The following is a 21,066-nucleotide window of genomic DNA, read 5'->3' on the forward strand; positions in this document are numbered from 1 at the left end:
TGAGCAGAGTAGAGAAGTGTGGAAAGTGGATCTGGAGAACAAACAAGAAATCTGGCACATCCCTTGCCTAGAAGTTACGCTCTTTAATGCAATAACCTTGTCTATCTTATACTTCATTACGCCCTAGTGCCTAGAACAGACCTGATGCATAACAATAACAGCTAACATTCACTGGGTGTTTACTATATCCTGGGTACTTCTATTGGACTTTACATGTATTAAATTATTATTATTATTTTTTTTTTTTTTTTTTTTTTTTTTTTTTTTTTTTTTTTCTGTATGCGGGCCTCTCACTGCTGTGGCCTCTCCCGCTGCGGAGCACAGGCTCCGGACGCGCAGGCTCAGCGGCCACGGCCCACGGGCCCAGCCGCTCCGCGGCACGCGGGATCCTCCCAGACCGGGACACGAACCCGCGTCCCCCGCATCGGCAGGCGGACTCCCAACCACTGCGCCACCAGGGAAGCCCTATTATTATTATTTTTAAAACAAAACCTACCAAATCACAAGTAGGGGATGATTTTTTTTCTTTTATAAGTTTATTTATTTATTTTATTTTTGGCTGCATTGGGTCTTCATTGCCGCTTGTGCGCTTTATTTAGTTGTGGCGAGCAGGTGCTTCGTTGCGGTGCTCAGGCTTCTCATTGTAGTGGCTTCTCTTGTTGTGGAGCATGGGTTCTAGGCATGTGGGCTTCAGTTACTGTGGCTTGTGGGCTCTAGAGCGCAGGCTCAGTAGTTGTGGCGCAGGGGCTTAGTTGCTCTGTGGCATGTGGGATCTTCCCGGACCAGGGCTCAAATCTGTGTCCCCTGCATTAGCAGGCAGATTCTTAACCACTGCACCACGAGGGAACCCCTGTATTAAATTATTTAGTCTTCATGTCAACTGTATTAGTTATTACTATTAGATATTTTTATCACCATTTTCTAGTGATAAAACTGAGCACAGAGAAGGCTAGATTTTACATATTTGGACTCCAACCCAGGACACTTGACTCTGTGACCGTCACTCTTTTTTTAAAAAATTTAATAATATACTTGATTTAACCCAGTATAACCTAAATATTTTCACTTTAACGTGTAATAAAATAAAAGGCATTAATGTGATTTCTTTTTATTTTTTCTTTTTTTAAACATCTTTATTGGAGTATAATTGCTTTACAATGGTGTGTTAGTTTCTGCTGTATAAGAAAGTGAATCAGCTATACGTATACACATATCCCCATATCCCTTCCATCCCTCCCATCCTCCCTATCCCACCCCTCTAGGTGGTCACTAAGCACTGAGTTATTCTCCCTGTGCTATGTGGCTTCTTCCCACTAGCTATTTTACATTTGGTAGGGTATATATGTCCACGCCACTTTCTCACTTCGTCCCAGCTTACCCTTCCCACTCCCTGTGTCCTCAAGTCCATTCTCTACGTCTGCGTCTTTATACCTGTCCTGCCCCTAGGTTCTTCAGAACCAATTTTTTTTTTTAGATTCCATATATATGTGTTAGCATATGGTGTTTGTTTTTCTCTTTCTGACTTACTTCACTCTGTATGACAGGCTCTAGGTGCATCCACCTCACTACAAATAACTCAATTTCATTTCTTTTTATGGCTGAGTAATATTCCATTGTATATATGTGCCACATCTTCTTTATCCATTCATCTGTCGATGGACACTTAGGTTGCTTCCATGTCCTGGCTATTGTAAATAGTGCTGCAGTGAACATTGGGGTACATGACTCTTTTTGAATTATGGTTTTCTCAGGGTATATTCCCAGTAGTGGGATTGCTGGGTCATATGGTAGTTCTATTTTTAGTTTTTTGAGGAAGCTCCTTACTGTTCTCCATAGTGGCTGTATCAATTTACATTCCCACCAACAGTGCAAGAAGGTTCCCTTTTCTCCACACCCTCTCCAGCATTTATTGTTTGTAGATTTTTTGATGATGGCCATTCTGAGCAGTGCAGTGTGAGGTGATACCTCATTGTAGTTTTGATTTGCATTTCTCTAATGATTAGTGATGTTGAGGATCCTTTCATGTGTTTGTTGGCAATCTGTATGTCTTCTTTGGAGAAATGTCTGTTTAGGTCTCCTGCCCATTTTTGGATTGGGTTGTTTGTTTTTTTGATATTAAGCTGCATGAGCAGCTTTTATATTTTGGAGATTAATCCTTTGTCAGTTGCTTCATTTGCAAATATTTTCTCCCATTCGGAGGGTTGTCTTTTGGTCTTGTTTATGGTATCCTTTGCTGTGCAAAAGCTTTTAAGTTTCATTAGGTCCCATTTGTTTATTTTTGTTTTTATTTCCCTTTCTCTAGGAGGTGGGTCAAAAGGGATCTTGCTATGATTTATTTCATAGAGTGTTCTGCCTATGTTTTCCTCTAAGAGTTTTATAGTGTCTGGCCTTACATTTAGTTCTATAATCCATTTTGAGTTTATTATTGTGTATGGTGTTAGGGAGTGTTCTAATTTCATTCTTTTACATGTAGATGTCCAGTTTTCCCAGCACCACTTACTGAAGAGGCTGACTTTTCTCCATTGTATATTCTTGCCTCATTTATCAAAGATAAGGTGACCATATGTGTGGGGGTTTATCTCTGGGCGTTCTATCCTGTTCCATTGATCTATATTTCTGTTTTTGTGCCAGTACCTTACTGTCTTGATTACTATAGCTCTGTAGTATAGTGTGAAGTCAGGGAGCCTGATTCCTCCAGCTCCATTTTTCTTTCTCAAGATTGCTTTGGCTCTTTGGAGTCTCTTGTGTTTCCATACAAATTGTGCAATTTTTTGTTCTAGTTCTGAGAAAAATGCCATTGGTAGTTTGATAAGGATTACATTGAATCTGTAGTTTGTTTTGGGTAGTATAGTCATTTTCACAATCTTGATTCTTACAATCCAAGAACATGATATATCTTTCCATCTGTTTGTATCATCTTTAATTTCTTTCATCAGTGTCTTATAGTTTTCTGCATACAGGTCTTTTGCCTCCTTAGGTAGGTTTATTCCTAGGTATTTTATTCTTCTTGTTTCAGTGGTAAATGGGAGTGTTTCATTGATTTCTTTCAGATTTTTCATCATTAGTGTATAGGAATGCCAGAGATTTCTGTGCATTAATTTTGTATCCTGCTACTTTACCAAATTCATTGATTCGCTCTGGTAGTTTTCTGGTATCATCTTTAGGATTCCCTGTGTCTAGTATCATGTCATCTGCAAACAGTGACAGTTTTACTTCATCTTTTCTGATTTGGATTCTTTTATTTCTTTTTCTTCTCTGATTGCTGTGGCTAAAACTTCCAAAACTATTTTGAATAATAGTGGTGAGAGTGGGCAACCTCGTCTTGTTCCTGATCTTATTGGCAATGGTTTCAGTTTTTCAGCATTGAGAACGATGTTGGCTGTGGGTTTGTCATATATGGCCTTTATTATGTTGAGGAAAGTTCCCTCTGTGCCTACTTTCTGGAGAGTTTTTATCATAAATGCGTGACAAATTTTGTCAAATGCTTTTTCTGCATCTATTGAGATGATCATATGGTTTACTTCAATTTGTTAATATGGTTTATCACATTGATTGATTTGTGGATATTGAAGAATCGTTGCATTACTGAGATAAACCCCACTTGATCATGGTGTATGATCCTTTCGATGTGCTGTTGGATTCTGTTTGCTACTATTTTGTTGAGGATTTTTGCATCTGTATTCATCAGTGATATTGGCCTGTAGTTTTCTTTTTTTGTCACATCTTTGTCTGGTTTTGGTATCAGGGTGATGGTGGCCTCGTAGAATGAGTTTGGGAGTGTTCCTCCCTCTGCTATGTTTTGGAAGAGTTTGAGAAGAATGGATGTTGGCTCTTCTCTAAACGTTTGATAGAATTCACCTGTGAAGCCATCTATCCTAGGCTTGTTTGTTGGAAGATTTTTAATGACAGTTTCAATTTCAGTGCTTGTGATTGGTCTGTTTATATTTTCTGTTTCTCCTGGTTCAGTTAGAAGGTTGTGCTTTTCTAAGAATTTTTCCATTTCTTCCAGGTCATCCATTTTATTGGCATACAGTTGCTTGTAGTAACCTCTCATGAGCCTTTGTATTTCTGCAGTGTCAGTTGTTACTTCTCCTTTTTCATTTGAAATTCTGTTGATTTGAGTGTTTTCCCTTTTTTTCTTGTTGAGGCTTATTAATTGTTGATCAATTTTTTTTATCTTCTGAAAGAACCAGCTTTTAGTTTTATTGATCTTTGCTCTTGTTTCCTTCATTTCTTTTTCATTTATTTCTGATCTCATCTTTATGATTTCTTTCCTTCTGCTAACTTTAGGTTTTATTTTGTTCTTCTTTCTCTAATTGCTTTAGGTGTAAGGTTATGTTGTTTATGTGAGATTTTTCTTGTTTCTTGAGGTAGGATTGTATTGCTATAAACTTCCCTCTTAGACCTGCTTTTGCTGCGTCCCATAGGTTTTGGGTCATCATGTTTTCATTGTCATTTGCTCTAGGTTTTTTTGATTTCCTCTGTGGTCTCTTGGTTATTTAGTAGTGTATTCTTTAGCCTCCATGTGTTTGTATTTTTTGCAGTTTTTTTTCCTATAATTGATAATAGTCTCATAGTGTGTTGGTAGAAAAGATACTTGATACGATTTCAATTTTCTTAAATTTACCAAGGCTTCCTTTGTGACCCAAGATAAGATCTATCCTGGAGAATGTTCCATGAGCACTTAAGTAGAAAGTGTATTCTGTTGTTTTTGGATACAATCTCTTATAAATATGAATTAAGTCCTTGTTTAATGTGTCATTTAAAGCTTGTGTTTCCTTATTTATTTTCATTTTGGATGATCTGTCCATGGGTGAAAATGGGGTGTTAAAATACCCTACTATTTTTGTGTTACTGTCAATTTCCCCTTTTATGGCTCTTAATGTTTGCCTTAGGTATTGAGGTGCTCCTCTGTTGGGTGCATAAATATTTACAATTGTTATATCTTCTTCTTGGATTGATCCCTTGATCATTATTATGTAGTGTCCTTCTTTGTCTCTTGTAATAGTCTTTATTTTGTTTGTATTTATTTATAAATTTATTTATTTTATTTATTTATTATTTTTGGCTGTGCTAGGTGTTCGTTGCTGCATGCCGTCTTTCTCTAGTTTCCATGAACTGGGGCTACTCTTCGTTGTGGTGCATGGGCTTCTCATTGCAGTTGCTTCTCTTGCTGTGGAGCACAAGCTCTAGGCACGAGGGCTCAGTAATTGTGGCTCATGGGCTCTAGAGTGCAGGCTCAGTAGTTGTGGCACACGGGCTTAGTTGCTTTGTGTCATGTGGGATCTCCCTGGACCAGGGCTTGTACCCGTGTACCCTGCATTGGCAGGTGGATTCGTAACTATTGCACCAGCAGGGAAGTCCAATAGTCTTTATTTTACAGTCTATTTTGTCTGATATGAGAATTGCTACTTAAGCTTTCTTTTGATTTCCATTTGCATGGAATATCTTTTTCCGTCCTCTCACTTTCAGTCTGTATGTGTCCCTAGGTCTGAAGTGGGTCTCTTACAGACAGCATATATATGTGTCTTGTTTTTGTATCCATTCAGCCAGTCTATGTCTTTTGGTTGGAGCATTTAATTCATTTACACTTAAGGTAATTATCAATATGTATGTTCCTATTACCATTTTCTTAATTGTTCTGGATTTGTTATTGTAGGTCTTTTCCTTCTTTTGTGTTTCCTGCCTAGAGAAGTTCCTTTAGCATTTGTTGTAAAGCTGGTTTGGTGGTGCTGAATTCCTTTAGCTTTTGCTTGTCTGTAAAGGTTTTAATTTCTGTGTTGAATCTGAATGAGATCCTTGCTGGGTAGAGTAATCTTGGTTGTAAGTTTTTCTCTTTCATCACTTCATATATATCCTGCCACACCCTTCTGGCCCGCAGGTTGTCTGCTGAAAATTCACCTGTTAACCTTATGGGAATTCCTTTGTATGTTATTTGTTGTTTTTCCCTTGCTGCTTTTAATATTTTTTCTTTGTATTTAATGTTTGATAGTTTGATTAATATGTGTCTTGTCGTGTTACTCCTTGGATTTATCCTGTATGGGTTCTTTGCACTTCCTGGACTTGATTAACTATTTCCTTTCCCATATTAGGGAAGTTTTCAGCTATAATCTCTTCAAATATTTCCTCAGTCCCTTTAATTTTCTCTTCTTCTTCTGGAACCCCTATAATTTGAATTTTGGTGCATTTAATGTTGTCCCAGAGGTCTCTGAGACTGTCCTCAATTCTTTTCTTTCTTTTTTCTTTATTCTACTCTGCTGTAGTTATTTCCACTATTTTATCTTCCAGGTCACTTATCCGTTCTTCTGCCTAAGTTATTCTGCTATTGATTCCTTCTAGAGAATTTTTAATTTCATTTATTGTGTTGTTCATCATTGTTTGTTTGCTCTTTAGTTCTTCTAGGTCCTTGTTAAACATTTCTTGTATTTTCTCCATTCTGTTTCCAAGATTTTGGGTCATCTTTACTATCATTACTGTCATTATTATCATTATAATTATTCAATTATCTGAATTCTTTTTCAGGTAGACTGCCTATTTCCTCTTCATTTGTCTGGTCTGGTGGGTTTTAACCTTGGTCCTTCATCTGCTATGTGTTTCTCTGTCTTCTCATTTTGCTTAACTTACTGTGTTTGGGATCTGCTTTTCACAGGCTGAAGGTTCGTAGTTCCCATTGTTTTTGGTGTCTGCCCCCAGTGGGTAAGGTTGGTTCAGTGGGATGTGTAGGCTTCCTGGTGGAGGGGACTGGTGCCTGTGTTCTGGTGGATGAGGTTGGATCTTGTCTTTCTGGTCGGCAGGACTGTGTCCGGTGGTGTGTTTTTGGGTGTCTGTGAATTTATTATGAATTTAGAAAGCCTTTCTGCTAATGGGTGGCGTTGTGTTCCTGTCTTGCTAGTTGTTTGGCATGGGGTGTCCAGCATTGGAGCTAGCTGGTCGTTCAGTGGAGCAGGGTCTTAGTGTTGAGACGGACTTCTCTGAGAGATCTGTCACCGATTGATATTACGAGGGGCCAGGAGGTCTCTGGTGGACCAATGTCCTGAACTCGGCTCTCCCACCTCAGAGGCTCAGGCCTCACAGCAGGCCGGAGCACCAAGACTTTGTCTGTCACACAGAATTATCAAGATAGTGGTCATTGGCAAGTGAAACCACAAGAGAAGAGGCCTCTGCTATGCCTGGTCCTGCTGAGCAATTTTCAGACTTTAGCTCATTCTGGCAACCGGGCAACCGGGTCAACAACACAAGGCAGGACAGGGTCCATGAGGTGGGTGGCACTCATCTGGTGCGTGGCCTGAGGGGGCTGGTCGATGCCCTTGGGGAAGGCGACAGTGATCAGGACTCCGGCCTCCTGTGGCTGCGGCCTCTTTGAGGTCTCCCTCCTGGTGTCAGGTCACTCTCATTCCTGCTTTGCCGGTGGTGCCTTTACCCAGAGCTTCTTCACTGGGCAAGTGTTCCCTGAGGCAACATGTGAAAAATGCAGGCCTTGCTTGACCCTCACTCTTTAAAAAAAAACAACAACTTTCCCCCCAGTTTTATTGAGATATAATTGGCACATAACATTGTGTAATTTTTTTTTTTTTTTTTTTTTTTTCGGTACACGGGCCTCTCACTGCTGTGGCCTCTCCCGTTGTGGAGCACAGGCTCCGGACGTGCAGGCTCAGCGGCCATGGCTCACGGGCCCAGCCGCTCCGCAGCACGTGGGATCTTCCCGGACCGGGGCACGAACCCGTGTTCCCTGCATCGGCAGGCGGACTGTCAACCACTGCGCCACCAGGGAAGCCCAACACTGTATAATTTTAAGGTTTAAAATATGTTGATTTGATACATTTATAAATTGCAAAATGATTACCACCATAGTATTAGTTACCACCTTCATCTAGTAACATAGTTACCATTTTTTTTGTGGTGAGAACATTTGAGATATACTCTGTATCAAGTATGTGATAGAATATTATTAGCTGTAATCACCATGCTGTGCATTAGATCCCCAAACTTGTTGATCTCATCACTGGAAGTTTATCCCCTTTGAGCAATATCTCCCCCTAACTTCCATCCCCGAAGTCCTGGTAAATAGTCTACTCCACTCTATTCTCCATGACCCTCACTCTGAATTGCCATATTATGGTGCTCAACAGAGTTACTCTCTTCTTATGCAACATCACTTCTTACAACCAGTACCCACCCATCTTTTTTTCTTTCCTGAAGCTACAGCTTTCTCTTTAAAAAATGCTCCTTCGGAGAGTTAACTCTCTGCCAATTATATCTAGCATATAGTGCATCTTCCAGCTGAAAAGAGTAGGACCTTTAAGTTCTGAATTTGGGATAAAAAACAAGTCCACAAGAGTGACCAGTTATTAAAAATAGAATGAATTCTACTTAGATTTTGTAGAAAAGATATATCTCAGCTGCATGACCAATTGTGTTGTCAACCTGCCAATATAATATTTGTGTATCTGGTGAAATCTTGGAGAAGCAATAGGGATGGGAAGTCTATGATTTTACTTGATAGGCGGCCACACAGAGAAAAATAATAATAAACATCATTTACTTTTTGGGGGCCTATGATTACCTCATTTAATTTTTTAAAATAGTTTATTTTTTTAACCCTTTGTCCAACATCTCCTCATTCTCCCCAACCTAGTCCCTGGCAACCACCATTCTACTCTTTGTTTCTATGAGTTTGGCTTTTTTTTTTTAAGCCAAACATATAAATATGTTTGGCTTAAAACATATACTTTAAGCCAAACATACACTTTTCCACGTATAAGTGAGATATTGCAGTATTTGTCTTTCTGTCTGACTTATTTCATTTAGTATAATACCTTCAAGTCCCTCCATGTTGCAAATGGCAGGATTTCCATCTGTTTATGGTTGAATTAAAAAAAAATGTGTGTGTGTGTGTGTGTGTGTGTGTGTGTGTGTGTGTGTGTCACATTTTCTTTATCCATTCATCCACTGACAGACACTTAGGTTGTTTCCATGTCTTGGCTATTGTAAACAATGCTATGATGAACATTAGGGTGCAGATCTCTCTTCAAGATAGTGATTTCATTTCCTTCAGACATATCACCAGAAGTAGAAGTGCTGAATCATATAATAGTTTTATTTTTAGTTTCTTGAAGAGCCTTCATACTGTTTTCCAAAGTGGCTGTACAATTTACATTTCCACCATCAGTGCACAAAGGTTCCCTTTTCTCGACATCCTCTCTATCACTTGTTATTTCCTGTCTTTTTGATAATAGCCATTCTAACACATGTGAGGTGATATCTCATTGTGGCTTTGATTTGCATTTCCCTGATGATTAGAGTGTTGAGCATCATTTCATATACCTGTTGTCCATCTGTGTGTCTTCTTTGGAAAAATGTTCAGATCTCTGCCCCTTTTAAAATCAAATTATTAGTCTTTTTGCTGTTGAGCTGTATGAGTTCCTTATATATTTTGGATTTTAACCCCTTATCTGATATATGGTTTGCAAATATTTTCTCCCATTCCACTGTTTGCCTTTTCATTTTGTTGATCATTTCCTTTGCTGAAGAAACTTTTTAGTCTGATGTCCCACTTTGTGTTTGCTTTTGTCAGTTGTGTGTTTTGGTGTCATATCCAAAAAATTGTAGCCAAGACCAATGCCAACTAGCTTTGTCCACATGTGTTTTTCTTTTTCTAGGAGTTTTATGGGTTAAGGTCTTACATTTACGTTTTAAATCCATTTCTAGTTAATTTTTGTGAATGGTGTGAAGATAGGGGTCCAATTTCATTCTTTTACATGTGAATATCCAGTTTTCCTAGCACCGTTTATTTGAAAAGACTATCCTTTCCCTGTTGAGTATTCTTGGCTCCCTTGTCAAATATTAGTTGACCAAACATGCATGGGTTTATTTCCGTGCTCTTGATTCTGTTCCATTGGTCTATGTGCCTGTTTTTATGCATTTAATCTTTAAGATATCTTTCTGTGGTAGTTGGCATTTGCTTCATTTAAACTCAAGGAAACTGAGACAGAGAAATGTTTTGCCCTAGGTCACATGGCTAAAATGTATTCAAGTCATTTTGATTCCAAAGCCTGTGTCTTCAACTATATCACCTTACCGCCTGGTATGGCATGTGGAAATTATTCCTAAACCTCAGTAAACTTCCCTGTTTCTCTTGTTCCCACATATAAGAATATAGGCATAGGTATAATTGGATTTACATTATTTATTTCCATATGGGGGAACATGTACTTTCATATAATTTTGTATTATAAATAGCACCTTGTAAATCAATAATAACCCAGTAATTTAATTACATTTATATTGAGAATGTGTTGCAAGTTGTTTAAACAGCACCCCTTCAGAGGCAGCCGCACACATCACCACAGAACTGTGAGTGCAAAAATGAAATTTAGAGAGATAATATTTACATCAGCTTCAGCAATGTGGGTATGGATGAGTCATGGTTGAACCATGATGTATACATATCTTAAAGTCTAGTTATTAGAAAATTATAGGACAGAAATGCTGCTGGTGCAAATATGTGTCACTGCGTGTTCTCTAACACTTAACAACCTTAAGAAACAAAAAAGGGGAAGCTAAACTAACAGTAATTTTAAATTAAAGGGGAAGAATATCAACAATTGAAAATCACAACAAACTGAAGACAATACTACAATGAGGATTTAATATTCTCATAACAGAGAGTCCATTCCCCAAATTAGGAGCATTCCAGCTCTCTGGGTGAGGTAATGAGCAGCAGGAGGCAAATTGGGGTTGTGAAGATTGGCCTGGCAGACAGACTTCTTAGTGGAATACTGAATTTAGCCTCTTTAATAAATTCTAGTAGCCACCCAATTTTAGTTTATGAATATCACATTTTATTAATGGATAATTCACTTAGTAGGTGACTAATGAAAATGAAAGTTTATAAAATTTTGAATTTTGGAGTCATTTTGAGGCCCTTCAGTAAGACTCACGTCCATCAGTAGATGCCAGCTCATTTTTTGTTTGTTTGTTTTTGTTTTTTGTGCGGTATGCGGGCCTCTCACTGTTGTGGCCTCTCCCGTTGCGGAGCACAGGCTCCGGACGCGCAGGCTCAGCGGCCATGGCTCACGGGCCCAGCCGCTCCGCGGCACGTGGGATCCTCCCGGACCGGGGCACGAACCCATGTCCCCTGTGTCGGCAGGCGGACTCTCAACCACTGCGCCACCAGGGAAGCCCTGCCAGGTCATTTTTAAAGAATCTTTTTCATAGGGGGAAAAAGCAGAGAGGATTAGGGTCAGAAAAGGCTGGTCTTAAAAGGCTGGTCTTTCCAGGTCTGAGACCCTGAGCAAGAATCTCAGCTGGAGTGAGCTTGAGAGTCTGCAAATCACTCAGTGGTGTGCTGGAACTGGCTCATATCGGTGTTGGAGAGCTGATGGTTAAATTTCCAAGAATTCTGCAGGCCAGTTGTTAAGCCATTGGTAGCTTGATATCAGCAACAATGGGAGTATTACACTACAAAAATCAGCAAAGACTACAAATCAGGGATTTTTTAAAAAAATTTTATTGTGGTATAATTGGTATATAACATTATATAAGTTTGAGGTACACATTATACTTTAATATTTATATACACTAAAAAGTGATCTCCACAATAAATCTAGTTACCACCTGTCACCATATTGCTTATCCCTTTCACCCATTTTTCCCATCCCTCAACTCCCAGCACCTCTGTTAACCATCAGTCTGTTCTCTGTATCAATGAGTTTTGTTTTATTTGTTCATGCATTTTGGTCTTTAGATTCCACATATAAGTGGAATCATACAGTATTTGTCTTTCTCTGTCTGACTTATTTCACTTAGCATAATACCCTCAAGGTCCATCCATTTGTCAAAAATGGCAAGATTTCATTCTTTTTAATTCTTTTTTATGGCTGAGTAGTATTCCATAAATATATAAATATATTTTATATATATTCCATATATAAAAAATAATTTCTTTATCATTTCATTCATCATTGGACATAGTTGTTTCCATATCTTGGCTATTGTAAATAAAGCTGCAGTGAACATGGGGGCACATATATCTTTTCAAATTAGTGATTTCGTTTTCTTGGGAAAACTGGAATTGCTAGGTCATATGGTAGTTCTATTTTTTCTTTTTTTTGGATGTTCTGGGTCTTCATTGCTGCGTGCAGGCTTTCTTTAGTTGTGGTGAGCGGGGGCTACTCTTTGCTGCAGTCCGTGGTCTTCTCATTGTGGTGGCTTCTCTTGTTGCAGAGCATGGGCTCTAGGTGCGAAGGCTTCAGTAGTTGCAGCAGGTGGGTTTCAGTAGTTGTGGCATGTGGGCTCAGCAGTTGCAGCGTGCATGCTCTAGGGCACACAGGCTTCAGTAGCTGTGGTGCACAGGCTTAGTTGCTCCGTGGCATGTGGGATCTTCCTGGACCAGGGATCGAACCCATATCCCCTGCATTGGCAGGCAGCTTCTTAACCACGGCACCACCAGGGAAATCCTGGTAGTTCGATTTTTAATTTTTTGAGGAGCCTCCATAGTGGCTGCACCAGTTTACATTCCCACTGACAGTGCACAAGTGTTCTCTTTTCTCCATATCCTTTCTACCACTTGTTATTTCTTGTCTTTTTGATAATAGCCATTATAACAGTTGTGGTTTTGATTTGCATTTCCCTGATAATTAGTGATGTTATACATATTTTCATGTGCCTATTGGCCATCTGTCTGTTTACTTTGGAAGAATGTCTATATATTATAGATTCTCCAAGTTAAGGACTCCCCCCAACCCCTCAGAATACTGGCTTACCAGCTTACCATTGTTTCATTCTTCCCTTCCCTCCAAAATATCACCAAATTCTGCAAAAAGGGAACAATGATTCCTCTATGAGGATTAAATTGTTTTGATACTGAACCAAAGCTAGGTAATCAATAAATATTCATTTTGTAGGGTGGCTACTAGGCATGATCCCATTTAATTCCTTTACGGGTAGATGTTATTATCCTCAACGAGAATTACATTTTTGAAAATATCTGAGAACAAACTACTGATGCTCAAAACATTACAGATGAAATTCACAGCTATTATATTGAGTGGAACAAGCTGTACACAAAATAATACATACTGTATTATTTCATTTATATGAAATTTAAGAACTGATAGAAGTTCAAGAACTGATGGAAGATTATGGAAGCCAGAAGAATGCTTATCTCCAGTGGGGAGGAGAGTGGTGACAGAGAAGGGGTGTGAAGGAAACATTTGAGTGCTGGAGTGTTTCTCTATTGTGATCCAGATGGGGGTTACACAGATGCATAAAGACACAAAGATTCATCACAATATACACTTAAGATGATTGCACTTTATCATAAAAGTAATTTTTACGTCAATAAAAAATTTAGTAAAAGGTATGTTATACTAAAATTAAAAGAAAAAGAAGAATCTGAGAAAGTATGTTTTATAAACTGTGAAGCACTTCAAAGTCTCTTTTACCTTAAAAACTTGAGATGCCTTTGACAACCTCCCTTCTCCTAGTTTCTCCCTCTCTGTAGCCACTCCTCAGTCTCTCTAAGGTTCGGTTGGCTTTTCTCTGCCTGTCTTATAAGCATTGTGTCCCCAGAATTCTGTCCGTATAACTCTCCTCACTTTACGTACTATTGACAATCTCCGTAGCTCCAACTCCCAACACAATTTCCTAACCTCCAGGTCACACACTCTTTTCTCCTCTGTACGCATACTCATTCATTAAACAACTACATACTGGGTTGTCTTTACTGGGTGTCTTATGCCAAGTACTGTTCTTGGCACTAGGCCATGTCAGTCAGTGAAACAGAGATCTTTGCCTTCATGGAGCTTATGTGCCCAGATCACTCTCCCTGGGCCTACCAAGACTCAGATGTCCCAAATGATCTCATTATCTTCACCCCTTGATTCTCCCTAACTGCAAACTTGTTTTTCCCATGCGTCTTCCATCTCTGATTGCACTGTCATCCTCTCAGAAACTCGGAATCATCCCTGACCCCGCTTCATCAAATCACCATCGGCTGACTATTTCATGTCCTGAATATCTCTCAGAACCCTCCACTTGTCTGTATTTGCACTGCCCTGCCTCATTCTCATTCTTTCCCATTTGGCTTACTAACTGGTCTCTCTGCCTCCAGTCTTCTTCCTGCCTATCACTCTCCATACAGCCTCTAGAATGATTATAAAATGCAAATCAGGACAAGTTGCTTTCTGCCTAAACCTGTCCAGTAAAAGTCTAAATTCCTTACCTTGTTCTCATATTCTCGGCTGTCAGGATATAAGCGTAGCTGCTGAAACCTGGGTTCACATCCCTGCTTACCAGCATAAACCTGGGCAAAATTGTTTTATCCTTTCCATGCCTTACTTCCCCATCTATAAAATGGGAATGATAATAGTACTGACCTCGAATTGTTATGGGGATTAAATTTATTATTGCACACAAGGCACTAAGAACAGTGCCTGGTCCTCAGTATATACGCAAGAAGGCTGGTTTTCTTTTAGACGGTGCTGTAATGTTTAAATAAGTTAAAACATCTAAGAGGCTTTGCACAGCACCCAGCCTGTCTTAAATACTCTGTAATGTCAATGTTGTTGCCTCTCTAGCCTTACTTCTTGCCCCTCTTCCACACAAACCTGACTCAGCCCTATGGGGTTGGCTATGGTTCTCTTTCTTACACGTCCCTTGGTTCCTCCCTTTCCTGTCTTTTTCCTGGATGTCTCCTACAGATCCTTCAAGTCTCTGCTCAGGCACCAGCCCCTGGCTGCCTCAGACCAAGCTGGATTGGTGGCTCCTCCTCTGTCTCTCCCTCTTAGAACCTGTGCTTGCCTCTATTACAGAACGTAGTAATTGTTTATTTAAAACATACTAAGAAGTATCCATCAACAGATGAATGGATAAGCAAAATGTGGTATATACATACAATGGGATATTATTCCGCCTTAAGAAGGAATGAAGTACATCATGGATGAACCTCGAAAACATTGTGCTAGGTAAAATAAGGCAGGATTTAGAGCCAAGATTAGAACAGTTAGGCTAAATTGCTCTAAATCCTGGCTTCACCAGGCTGTGTGACCTGGTGTAAACTATACAGCTTCTCTATGTTTTAGTTTCTTCATCTGTAAAAATAGGTAAATTTCCTTTATAAAGTTGTTTGAAGTAATGTGTATAGAATACTTGACATATAACCTGGATAATGGTAAGCACTCAATAAGTGTTTTCCCTTATTATTGTTCAGTTGTGATCTCTTTGGGCACAGGCTCTATGATCTCTGTCACAGTTCATTGATATGGTTTCAGATTCCACATTACAACCAACCTTGAAGAACATATTGCAACAGATTAAATGTAGAAGCAGATATAATCAGTTGTGTTCCACTGATCTAGATAGTAAAAAGATTTTTTAAAAGGTGCTACTCTTCTTGCTAGACTTTTTTTGTTTGAGTAAATATAGTTATTTTCTGTAAAACTTTTTCTTTATGTTAATGTACAAAGGAATTACTAATGTTATTTTAAAATAAATTAGTAAGTATTTAAAATTTTCTCAGTTTTAATTTCTAATATGGTAAATGTTGATAGATAGAACCTATATAAACAACGTTCTTTGGATCCTCAGTAATTCTTAAGAGTGTAAAGGAGTCCGGAGACCAAAAAGACTGAAAACCACTGTCCTGCCTTGCAGTTGGATCCCTGCCACACCACCAGGACAACTGGCCTCCAGTCTCTGCTTTAACACTTCACAGGATGGGGAGGTCATCACATTCTGGAGCAGCTGGTTTTATCTTTGGGCTACTCTGCCTCTTAGAAGGTTCTTGCAATGAGTCAAAAATCTTTGTTTTGGAGGCTCCCACTGACAGTTCTTAGACCCACCCCTTATTTTCACACATTGCAATTTGGAACCCTCTTCCAGGTCTGGAAGAGAGTCATCAATTCCCCTTTGTGGTGGCCCCAGAGGGAATCACCCTGTCCTTCATGTGACTAAAGTGCATATATATTTTTCTAAGTCAGCCAGTGATTTGTAGGAAGCATTGCCAAGCTAGATAGCTCACAACTGCTTTTCCAGGGACCAGATTATCTCCAGTACCACACTGAATTTGAGAAACTCATTTTGTTGTTGTTTTTACCAATAAATTAAAATTTTCCATTATAAATCACATATGCTTCTTAAGGAAAATAAAGTAGGGAAAAAGAGCCTTAAAAATGAAAATGGGGTCATGATTAGTGCTGACTTTCTTGTCTTGGCATCTAGCTCCCTTTCAGGCTTGCCCTGAATGCCATTTTTTTTTTCAGCAATTCCTAAAGCAGTTATATGTACTATGCCTCCAGAGGTCTCCCGGGTTGACAGGCTGCCTGCTGCCTGGTCAGTCCCCAGCCCTTTAAGGACAGCTGAGGAGGGGCACTCAGAGGAAACAGGAAGCCCTCAAGGAACGTGATTCTTGTGCTATCTGAAGGTATTTTAGGCCAGATCTCTCCAGTCAAGGTGGGGTCAGAGGGGATAGATGCTTTACTACAACAGAGATTGGTAAATTTTTTCTGCATTTTTTGGAGGTAAAAAATGAAGTTCTTATGGAAATTCTACTTCTGGGAATCTATTCTAAGGAAATGATGAGAGATTTAGATGGTGTTATGTGTCTATCATTATTCATAAAGCTTGGAAACAAGCTAAATATTCTATAATAAACATTCAGTTTAAAAACTATCTATAAGGCAATAGGGGGTATATGGGAAATCTCTGTACTTTTCCCTCAATTTTGCTGTGAACCTAAAACTGCTCTAAAAAAATGAAAATCTTAAAAAAGAAATCTGTCTATGTGCTTGTATATTCTGTGCTGGTTAATAATAAATTACATTTACAAAGTCTTTTTAATGATGTGGGAAAATTCTCAACATAGTGTTAGTGTTAGTTGCTTAGTATATGACTAGCATACAGTTTTTATATAAATATTTGTTGACTGAAAATTGAAAAAAGTAGATAAGAAACTATAAGTTTATAGAAACTTAAGAAGCTATAAGTTTATAAGAAACTATAAGAAACTATACATACAGTACAGTCTTGATTGTATAAATATTGTATAAATATTTTTGTTACAGAGTGTAAAAAATGGATGACACCAATGTATCTCACATGGAGGAAACTGTCTTTGTGGAGACTCTTTTTTTTTTTTTTTTTTTTTTTTTTTTGCGGTATGCGGGCCTCTCACTGTTGTGGCCTCTCCCGTTGCGGAGCACAGGCTCCGGACGCGCAGGCCTAGCGGCCATGGCTCACGGGCTTAGTTGCTCCGCGGCATGTGGGATCTTCCCGGACCAGGGCACGAACCCGTGTCTCCTGCATCGGCAGGCGGATTCTCAACCACTGCGCCACCAGGGAAGCCCTGTGGAGACTCTTGAAATGCCCTGCAGACACAGATATCAGCAGATGCCCAGCTCAGACAAGGGGAAGCTGTTTTGCATGAAACAAAGGGAGGAATATGGTTTATTGCTTGTGAAAAGGAGGGGGAAGAAAGAAGGTATTGGTCAACAGTCTTGCAACTGCACATGACAGAAATTTAACTCAATGTGGCTTAAGGGAAAACCCAGATATCTAGTTAGACATGGTTGGATTCAGGAAGTCAAACTCTGTCATCCACATTTGCGTTTTCTCTCCATCTCTTGATTTTGTTTTCCTTTGTCTTGATTCACTCTCAAGCAGGCTCTTCACTTGTGCTGGCAAAGATGGGCAGTAGCAATGCTAGGCTGACCTTTCTACCAGCTCAGTGACCCCAGGGGTAAGAGTCCTTCACTCACCAAGAGTTCCCTCAAGCCTATCCCTGAATAGCAGTCTGGCCAGGGAGATGGAATGTACCGATTATCTGGGTTTCGTCACTTGTTTGGATCACTGGAATAGGATGGGGTCAGCCCTGCTCAAGTCATTTAGAAGTTCCAAAAATAATTTGCAGAGTTCCTGGCATGGAGCTTCTAGAACCCTTGGAATTTCCTGAGTGACTAAAGTGTCTTTATTATTCGTGAGTCCCTTGGATCACTCCTGAGTTTATGCTAATGAGGGGACTCATGGTGGGACACTGCATAGCTTCAAGATGGAGACTGGTCACCAGAAAGACAAACCACTGATTAGAAGGTTGGGACTTTGAGCCAGCCCAACCTCCAGGGAGGGAAGAAGGATTGGAGATTGAGTTCAAGTGCATGGTCCCTGATTTAATCAATGAAACTCCAATAAACCTTTGGACAGCAAAGCTCAGTGGAGGTTCCTTGTTGGTGAACTCATGTTGGGAAGATGAGGTGCCCTCATCCCATGGGGAGAGGGCACAGAAGCTCTGTGTTCAGGACCCTTCCAGACCTTGCCCTATGTGTCTCTTCATTTGGCTGGTCTGATTTGTATCCTTTAAAACTCTAATTGTAAGTATAGTGCTATCCTCAGTTTTGTGTCATTCTGCTGAATTGTAGAATCTGAGGGGGGTTGGAGGAACCCTCTGGATTTGTAGCCAGTTGGTTGGAAGTATGGGTGGCCTGGGCCCCTACTTGCTCCTGGTGTCTGGAGTGGGGGCAGTCTTGTTGGGGACTGTGCCCTTACAGCTGTGGAGTCTGACAATAACTCTGGTTGCTTAGTGTCAGAATTGAAATTGCAGCACAACAGATGATGTCAGTATAGTTGGGGTTGAAACAGAATAGGATTGAGTCTGGATCCATGCACTGCAGAACAGTGGAAGACGTGTGGATCCAGGAGCCTAGAGGCCAGGTGGTTATGATAACAGAAGATCACTGGGAAGAAACTGAAATCTTGAAGAGGGCTTTGGATTTTCACAAGATAGGGAGTTGGAGAGAAGAGGAATTTAAGCCAATTTTATCTCAACCTTTCAGAAGAGGAGGGTCCCCAGCTGAACTGAGTTACATACATTTATCTTTGCTATAAGAATCTGTGTTCACAGGTTTTCACTTTTATGAAGTGATTACAACTAGTTTTTCCAAGTGAACAAACTTCTTTCACTTTTTCTGACTTATGGTCAGACTCACTTGTCTTACACATGTGCATTCAAAGGCCTTCCAGTCACTCTCAGAGCAAGGTGTAGAAGCAGAGAGTGGAAGTGCTGGCTGATGCAGGATAGTGGATTTGCAAGGCGAGTGCAAGAAAAAGTCAAGAGGGCAAGATACATCAACCAAGATATGTCTGTTCTGTCTGTAAAAGCTTCAAATGCCAGAAAGTTCAGTGGGGTGTGTGTGTGTGTGTGTGTGTGTGTGTGTGTGTGTGTGCGCACGCGTGTATGTGTGTGGTGGCAGCACATACCAACTCAATGTTTTAGGGAGCAGTATGAACTCAGGACCATATCAGCTCACATTCCCACTTCTGGCTGGTTTGATTAATACTTCTGGTTCATAAGTCAATGTGTGAGTTTCCCCATAGAGCAGGCCCTCCACAAAAACATGTAAAATACCTTATTGTATTTTCCTCACAAATAATCACTGAGAATGGTTGAATCTTATTCCCTTTGTCTTTTGTTTTAAAACGAGGGTTAATAATAAAATAAACTTTAGTTTAGTTTTAACAAGCCATTGTCACAATCAGGATCATAAACATATCCATCACCCCCAAAGTTTTTGGTGCCATTCGTGATCTCCCTCCCACTCTTTCTCCCAAACCCAGACAACAACTGATCTCCTTTCTGTCGTTATAGATTCGTTCACATTTTCTAGAATATTTTATCAATGGAATCACATGCTGTATATTCTTTTTTCATGTGGCTTCTTTCACTCAGCATAATTTGTTGAGATTCATAAATTGTTCATTCTTTTTAATTGCTGAGTAGTATTCCATTGTATGGATATACCTCAATTTGTTTATCCATTCATTTGTTGATGAACATTGGTACAATTTGATAAGTTTTGATATACATATACACACGTGGAGCCATTGCTCCAACCAAGATACCCATCACCACCAAAAGTTTATCTCCAGTGTTTGGCTATTACAAATAAAACTACTATGAATATTCATGTAAGAGAACTTCTATGGATATAGCTTTCATATGTTTTCTCTTTAGTAAGTATCTAAGATTAGAATTATCACATCATTTAGTAGGTATACCTTTAACTTTTTAAGACACTTCCAAACTGTTTTTTAAGAAACTGTTTTCTAATCTAGTATACATCACCGCTCTTCTAAATTCTCACCAACACATGGTTTGGTAAGTCTTTCTAATATTTCACATTCTAAAAAGTATATTGTATTTTATCATGGTTTTAACTTGCATTTCCATAATGGCTAATGATATTGAGCAACTTTTCATATGTTAAGATTTTTATGCATTTTCTTCCTGTCTTTTTCCTGTTCTTTATATGTATATATTCACCCTTTACTATATGGGGAAAAATGCTTCCCCAAATTTTTGCTCATTACTGAAATTTCATATTGATGGCTAATAATTTCTATTATAATTAATGTAATAACTATGGTGTTTTCTAATGGAAAAGTAGGTCTAAGCTTGATATTATAATAATATTGATAGTGAACTCCAACCTTTAGATGACTCTAAATTTTGTCATTTTATGAATAAAAGGTGAAAAGTTCTGAAGCAACAGAATTTAGTAGCAGTTGCAATATTGATGTTAGCCATTTTCTTATTTTTTGGCAGTTCTGAAAGTCAGTGTGATCTGACTCTGCAATGAGTTTGGGAACTGCTTTGCCCAAAATCACAGTGATTTTTGTAAAAGCTAAAATCACAGTGATTTTTGTAAAAGCGAAAACATTTATTTCAGCTCAACATGGTGGCCTCTGAGAATACATTTAACAGAGAACATCAACTAATGCAATGATGGGGACATGTGAAAAGGACACTGAGTGGTATAACTATTTTGGAAGACAATTTAGCAATTCTTATAGAGTTAAATATGCATTTATTCTACAACCCATCCATTTCATATCCAAAAGAAATGAAAACATATATCCACATAAAGACTTGTACATGAATGATCATAGTAGCTTTATTCATAATAGCCAAAAACTTGAAATGCCCATCAACAGTTAAATGGATAAACTAGTGGTAGTATATCCATACAATGGAATACTACTCAGCAATAAAAAGGAAGTACGGACTGATACATG

General features: G+C 39.1%; 1 long non-coding RNA gene across 2 annotated transcripts in view; it reads left to right on the forward strand.

The window, feature by feature from the left end:
• The window catches only part of LOC131759949 (uncharacterized), a 60,861-nt gene extending 43,734 nt beyond the window's left edge, over positions 1–17,127 (forward strand). Inside the window, exon 5 of one of the 2 annotated variants that reach the window (XR_010841398.1) lies at positions 17,064–17,127. This is a non-coding gene — a long non-coding RNA (uncharacterized lncRNA). The remainder of the gene's footprint in view (positions 1–17,063) is intronic. The other variant, XR_010841399.1, reaches the window with a different exon arrangement.
• The last annotated feature ends 3,939 nt before the right edge of the window (positions 17,128–21,066 follow it).

Source organism: Kogia breviceps, chromosome 7 (assembly GCF_026419965.1).
Source record: "Kogia breviceps isolate mKogBre1 chromosome 7, mKogBre1 haplotype 1, whole genome shotgun sequence".
NCBI lineage: Eukaryota > Metazoa > Chordata > Mammalia > Artiodactyla > Physeteridae > Kogia > Kogia breviceps.